Source organism: Phyllostomus discolor, chromosome 13 (genome assembly GCF_004126475.2).
Source record: "Phyllostomus discolor isolate MPI-MPIP mPhyDis1 chromosome 13, mPhyDis1.pri.v3, whole genome shotgun sequence".
In the NCBI taxonomy this organism is placed as follows: domain Eukaryota; kingdom Metazoa; phylum Chordata; class Mammalia; order Chiroptera; family Phyllostomidae; genus Phyllostomus; species Phyllostomus discolor.
In genome coordinates, this window is record NC_040915.2 from 73712475 (window position 1) to 73719757 (window position 7283).

General features: G+C 48.6%; 1 long non-coding RNA gene across 1 annotated transcript; it reads right to left on the bottom strand.

The window, feature by feature from the left end:
* Positions 1–1669: 1669 nt before the first annotated feature.
* On the bottom strand, positions 1670–6971 carry LOC118497959. Its single transcript, XR_004900476.1, has 3 exons — positions 6778–6971; positions 2271–3991; positions 1670–2169 (listed from the first exon to the last, which is right to left on the bottom strand). It is a non-coding gene; the product is annotated as an uncharacterized LOC118497959 (long non-coding RNA).
* Between the last annotated feature and the right edge of the window lie 312 nt (positions 6972–7283).

Here is a 7283-nt window from a genome sequence, read left to right on the forward strand (position 1 = left end):
CTGCTAAAACCAGGTGGTGGTTCCCCCTTCTAAAGCTGTGGGGGTCCCCACTATGCCAGGCCGCGTGGTTCCCTCTCTCTCTGGGATGCGGGAGTCTCCACTCTGCTAAAGACGCATGGTTCTCTCCCTCAGGGCTGCCACATGGTTCTCCCTCTCTCAGGGCTGCAGGAGTCTCCACTTCATCAAGTCCGCATGGTTCTCCCTCTCAGGGCTGCGCATGGCTCTCTTCCTCTCAATGGCCGCCAAGTCTGGGTTTTAAATCCCTGCAGCCAATCTTCCTCTGCAGCCTCATTTCCGACTCCTCCCACACTCAGCTTCACATGCCAGAACTCGTATCCTTCCAGCTTTACTGGGCTGCCATCATGAGTCTGGGCAGGCGTGGCCCCATGTCCTGGAGCCAATCCCCTCTGAGCTGCCACGCAGGCGCTGTAACTCAGGGGACCCGCACCCCCAGTTACATCTGGGTGGGGAAGTTACTTCCATTCCCCTGGCTTAGAGCTGATCACAGCTACTTAACATATCTATGCAACCAGTCAAAGGCTATAGATATGTTAAATGACCACGCCAGAGCTTAGCTGCAAGGCTGTTGCTATGCTAAACAGCTCTCAATGGCCCTGCTCCATTTGTCCCTTCCCCCAACCCACACCCTGGGGTGGGGGTAGATGGAGACATCTTAAAATCTCCTGGACACCTTAAGTTCTGGACCCCATTTCAAATGCCTATTTGGGGCCCCCCTCTTGGCTGCACCCTGTAACAATGAGACAACAACAGAGTTTCAAAACCCAGCACCTAAAACTATACCAGGAAAGACTTTGGGTGGGGGAGAGGGTGAATTGGTTTCATTGTGCTTTTGGCAGGGTTAAAATTAAAGTGACAACAAACTCACAACTATCAACAACTGAACCTAAAAAACCAACTAAGCAAACAACTACAACAGGAACAGATTCACAGAAATGGAGATCACATGGAGGGTTATCAGCTGGGTGGGGGGACAATGGAGGAAAATGCACAGGGAATAAGAAGTATAAAAAATGGTAGGTACAGAATAGACAGGGGGAGATGAAGAATAGTATAGGAAATGGAAAAGCCCAAGAACTTACATGCGTAATCCATGGGCATGAATTGAGGGGGAGATTGCTAAAGGGAAGGGGGAACTGGGTAGGGGAGCAAAGCGGGAAAACTGGTACAACTCTAATAGCATAACCAATAAAATATACTCTTAAACAAAGAGTATTATTTTACTCTTAGTTAGTTAGTTAGGAGCAAAGCTGATATGTCTTTAGCAGGTGAAGATGCTGGCAGCTGGTTCTGGGCCATCCTTGTCGGCCCTGCTTCAGGAGCCACGAAGAGGTACAGACCTGCCTGCCCAGTGTTCCAGGGGCTCTAAAGGGAAAGGAGACTTCCTCAGATCCCACCTTGTTCAGTCAGACTCACTAGTATGACCCCTTCAAAGGCAGAACTGAAAGCCAGGAGACTTGGGTTCTACATAGAACTCTCAGGTACTGTGCAATCTTAGGCAAATTGCCTCTAGCCTCAGTCTCCGCATCTATAAGATGGAGGTGTCGCACCTGTCAGTGGTATCTTGGCATGTGCTGAGGAGCTCTGGAGCTCTCCTGTGGTCCCTGGAAGCTCTGCACCCACCATCCCCTGCCTCATTCTCCCACCTCATGGCTTCACCTCCCCCAAAGCAGGAATAGCAACTCTTTCATCTATTACTAAAGCTCATCATACAATCTTGTTTGGAAAAACCCAATGTGCAAACAGCAGGACTAGATGATCTCTAAGAATCTTTCTGGCTCTTATTCCCTTGTCTGGTCTCCTTAGTGGAACTGGATGGCCAAGCAGAGCCAGGCAGCCCCGCAGAGGGACATGTCTGAGGAGGAGGCAAACTTCTTCTGGTGGCACCCTTTCCCCACTGAGCTGAATGGCATGGGCTAGAAAGCCGTGGACTAGAAAGCCATGGGGCCTGTTGCCCTCCCCACGATAGCTGTGTGTCCTTGGCCAGGTGCTTCAGCTTCTCTGACCCTCAGTTCCTTGTCCATTGTTAACTGGCAGGAAAAAGCCTCCCTGGAGGTCATGTTTCCTCGGGGAGGCCCAGGCATGTGGAGGAGGCTCCCTGGGTGCAGACCTGCCTTTCCCACTGCAAGGAGAGAACATTGGCTGCTGCTTCTAAAAAAAAAGCATTTCTTTGTTTAGAATTCTGGTTTTGGTTTGTTTCTTCATAGAGCATTAATTGGGAAGAAAAATACATAATCTTCTTGCATGATTACCAGAAGCTTCAGTTACTCCTGCTGTGAAGAACAGCAATTTACTTGGGCAGGGCTCGGAAATGCAGGTCAGACCTCCAGAGCAGTCTTATCATTGGTCCATAAGCCCTCCGGGCTCCTGACTTCCAGCTGACTCTCCGCAGTCCCTGATGACAAACTACACTCAGGGGAAAGCAGGGCACAGAGTGTCCACTGCCCCCATGGAGTCCCACCCATTCTCCTGGTAAACACTAGCCTGGCCTCTCCCAACAGGCCTCCTGCCTAGCAAACATCCAGAGAAGAGAAGTGAGCTTGGTCCTTCTCTCACAGAGTGTGTGGCGTGTCGCAGCTAAAGATGCTGGTGTCCCATGAGCAGGTTTGGGTAGCAGTGTGTCAGCATGCTCACCAGCTCCTGCCTCCTCCTCCTCCTTATCATCCTCCTGGTCTGTTCTTCACCGGGCACTTGCTTTCCTCTAGGACTGGCACCCTACCGTTCACCCTGGTCCTGTCCACAGACTAGGGAACTTCAGTCCATCCCCAAATGCCAGACCCTCCTGGAACAGCTGCCTGCCAGCCTGACCCTCTGGGCCCTCCTGCACCAAGCTCCACTGGCTGCCAAGCTTTCAGCCTGCCTTGATTTCCCATAGTCTCTGTGACCCATAGTGACGGCTTCCCGCTGCTCAAACCTGCCCTCGGCTGCACTGCTCTGCCCAGTTGCTCAACCCCACCACTCCCAGGTGCATTTGCTGCCAAGCAGACCTCAGCTGTATGAGACCTCAGGTCCAGAGTCTGCCCTGTTCCCTTTGAATGTTATCAAGTCCATCACCATGCCTAGCTTATCTGAGGATCAAGGTTCATTATCACTATCATGCTGAACTGACAATGTAAACTATTTCAATGCAGAATTACTAAGAAGTAATTGAGGTTAGACATAGCCACACATGCAGGTCAAAGACATGAATGAACAAAAAGTCTTCGACCAGCTCATCTAGCCCAACCACCCCATTTAAGGGTTAAAGAGAGTCAAGTTCAGGTCAGGGAACTGATTGCTAGTGGTCACAGAAAAATCCAGCCACTTATACAGGTAATAACAATTTCTCTGGACACAGCAGACTAATGGGGATGGTTGAGGAGGGGTCCTGCTGGGAGATAGGAGAGGACTCCATGGCAGGGGTGGGAGTGAGGGCTCGGCAGCAGGAAATCACAGGAACATTTTGGGGGATTGTGGACTTCTCTGGTCCTTGCAAGTCAGTGTTGGCAGAACTTGGATCCCCAGAGATACAAGGAAGGTTCTGAAAACATTTTTCCCATGTCACCAACTGTAGCCATCTGTGTGCTCACAGGCTCTCTTGCATACTTGTTCTCATTCTCTTTCCCTTATACTCAAGTCAGCTGACATGGGCAAGTGCAACATGGCCACTGGGCCCAGAAACAAAGGCAAACCAGACCTGGTTCCACCTTCCTACTCACACACAGGAATTGGCCATAAAGACAGGTGGGAGAGGCTTTCAGCAACCCGGCTCCCTACCCAGTCCTGGGTCCTGGGCTGCTCCCCCAGGGAGGTAAGAGGAAGGAGAACATCAGGCTTGGGCAAAGGAACATCTTGTGCTTCTGGCCTTTTCCTGGTGAAGGGCCACAGGGCCCAAGTGTCTGGTGGCTGTGCTGGTGGGATTGGGTTGCAGAGAAGGAACTGGAAGCCCATGTGACAGACGGATCCTGCTCACTCTGCAGCTTGCACTGAAGAGCTAAATGACATGTAATTCAGTTAGAGGAGAAGGAGGCAAACCTCATCACAACAGTTGAAAACATGGAAACAACAAATAAACATCTGCTTTGAGCTGGCAACAAGGAGGCCAATTTGATCTGTGCAGAAAGAAAAGTACCATCTTGTGTGTGTGCACACGCATGCAGTGGGTTGGGGGGGTGGCTCTCTCTGAGAAGTTGCAGCTGCCAGCAGTTCAGAGCTCAGCCTTAACCCAGTTCCTGGAACAGTTGGCTAGATTAGAGCCACACCGTTCACAGCGCACACAGGAGGGCCCCAATAAGAAGAGGCTGCACCCACATACATGTCCCCCCACACACACACCCTGTAGAAGCTGGGCTGTAGGGGGGCATTTTTGGACTCAGAGACAAAAGTCTTGGACTTGAAAATGTGCTCTAACACTCCACCCATCAGCCGCTGGTGAACCAAGACAAGTAGCATGACTTTCCCATCCATTGTGTTACAGGCAAACAATCTGGCACAGAACCACGAAGCACAAATTGAAAATGAAGGTTCCTGGGCCCTCTCCGGAATTAGCAGAGCAGAACTCCCTGGGGTCCTATGAGCCTGTGCTTTCACATAACCCTCTGATTCTTTTGCACATAAAAGTGAGGGAAGTACTCAGGGCACACTGTCTCTAAAAGCATTAGTTTGCTATTGCTAGAATAAGTCTACAGGATGAAAACAAACCCACAAAACCTCAGTGGCTTCCAACAGACCAGCAGGCCAGTGGAGGATGCTCAGCTTCCAGCTATAAGTCAGCAAGTGTTAGGGAGTCTGTTCCACAGGTATTTATTCTCGAGTGGCAAAACTCATCCCACAGCCATGGCAAAGGTGGGAATAGGCAAAGATCTACAAGACCTCTTAAGGCCTGGCCTCCAAGTGGCTTGCTGTCGCCTCTGTTCCATTCTGATGACAAAAGTAATCTATGTGAACAGGCCCAGAATGGAAGAGTAGGGAACTGTATACTGCCCACAGGAAGACTGGGGCAAGGCTATAGATTGAGAGAGGGGTGAAGAATAGGGGCCAATTGATCCTCACAGTTTATTTTCTTCATTCATAAAATAGCCTCAATTCTCAGTTTTGTCCTCTCTGAAAAAAGGGTACATAGTAATCCATGGCACTACCTAGCTCATTGCAGTGCAGCAAGGATCTAACATAATCACAATAAGGAAATATATTTTCAGTGACCTGTAAACAGTATGCGATGATGTGCACACTAGCCAACATTTACTATTATTCTTCAACAGGTGTCCAGAAAGGTGGAGGAGAGGGGTAGACCAGATGACCTGTGTATTCTAACAGGTTCTCCTAATCAATGTCATAATCTGCATTGCGTGGCATTGCCTGTACTTAGTTATCGACTCACCCTGCCTGTCGTTGTGCTCTAGTACAGTGGAGAACACAACAGGGAGGCACCCTCTGGCAGAGCCAAGTCTTCCTATTGGAGAGATCTCTCAAGATGCCTAAATGTCTCAAGACCTGTCACAGCTCCAACACCCCATCTGAGGTTCCCATGACTCCCTGTGGCTGTGAGAACCTACAGAATGTCAATAGTTGTATCACTCTCAGGTGTCCCAAGCCCCAGCACTTTTTGTAAAGGCCTATTCTGTTTGATGAATTTGTTGTGGTCTCCACAAGTTTTTCCAAAGAGCTCTTCCTGGTCCCCTAATCTCAGAGAAGACACAAACTAACACTGATGCAAGGCATTAATCATTCTAGGCCAGTGGTATGGAGTCATGCCTTCACTCTTAACCAAGCCTGGCCCACAGCACGGCATGCTCTTCCTAGGCCCCTCAGAGACACCGGCACCCATGGGTCGGAAAGTGCATGTGCCACCTAGCTGAAGAGAAGTGCAAGTGTCTGCAATGTGCCCATTTCCCTCAGGCCATCAAGCCTGGGCACACACCCATACACTGGTTGCTAGCCCACCTTTTCCTCCAACATGCATTGGGATTGGGTTCGTTATGTGTTTCTGTGGACAGAGGGATGTCAAGCCTGCATCCTGCCACTCACAGCAGGAGTGTGGTATAAAGACACTCCCTTTCCCCTATCACCCCTTCCCCCTAAGGATGGGAACTGTTGAACCAGAGCTCCCCAAAAGACTTCTGAGGGACAATGTTAATGGTGCCAGCATGTTCAGATAAAGACAATCATCCCTCTAAAATTGAGGGGGATGCTGTGAAGATGAAGACATATGTTTTCCTCTTTTCCCAATGTATGCCAGGTGGGATATTTTTGTCAGTTTTACCTAGAAACCAATGAGATTTTTCTGTCTCCAGACTCTTTTTTTTTTTTTGACAAACCAAAAAAAGGAATCCTGTACTATTTCTTTATTTCTTGCTTCTCCACCTGTTCTTTTTTTCCCTTTTAGAATTCCTACTATTTACATGTGATGTCTCCAGAATCTGGCCCCCAAATATCTTTTTTCTCCTCACAATTTACAACTCTTTATTTTTCACTCCATATTTAAGATAGTTTTCCTACTTTATCTTCTAAACCACTAATTTAATTCTCGGGATTTGCTGTCTTCCTCTTTAAGTCAGCTACTGATTTTTTTTTTTAGCTTGGAACTTGTGACTTTTAGTTCCAGAAAGCTTCCGTTTTGCTATGGCTTCCTCACCCTCAGTGCTCTGGTTGTATAGTTACACATGTTAGGTTTCCTCTGTGTCCCACCTACTCTGGGTGTTGTGATTTTTCTCTCTCTGGATGAAGAGTCCCCTTAGGTGTCTCTCAATTTTCCATTTCCAAAGCCCCACCTTTGCTTACCTTGTGGGCCCTTTCAAGGCCCCGACAACCTCTAAGCAGCAGCAACCTAGGCCTCCTGTGAGTCCTGGTGGTCCGCTGTCTGTACTCCTTCGAAGCTGCAGAAAAAAGATTCTGTGCTTCCAACCCAGGTGGCACTTTTGTGGCACTGCTTTGGCTACAGGGGTAGGGAGGGGCTCAGGCTGTCCCTACAGCCAAGTCACTTCTCTGGATCCAGGGAAACCAGCCATATCCAACTGTCCACTCAGATTCTTTCCTCAACTATCTAGTCTTCATTGGAACTTAATCTCTGGAACAGACCTCTTGATTTTTCCTAAGACATTTGATTCTTCACCCACTATTGCCCTATTCTTTGTTGTACAAACCTAGGAACTATTCTTGATTCCTCAATTTCTATCGTCACACACATCCAAAAGTCTTCTTAGTTACCTCAGGTCTAACTACCACATTTTCCTATCAAGGTATTTTTCTTATGCCTATAGTAATCAAATTTTCTTTATTAGGTTGTA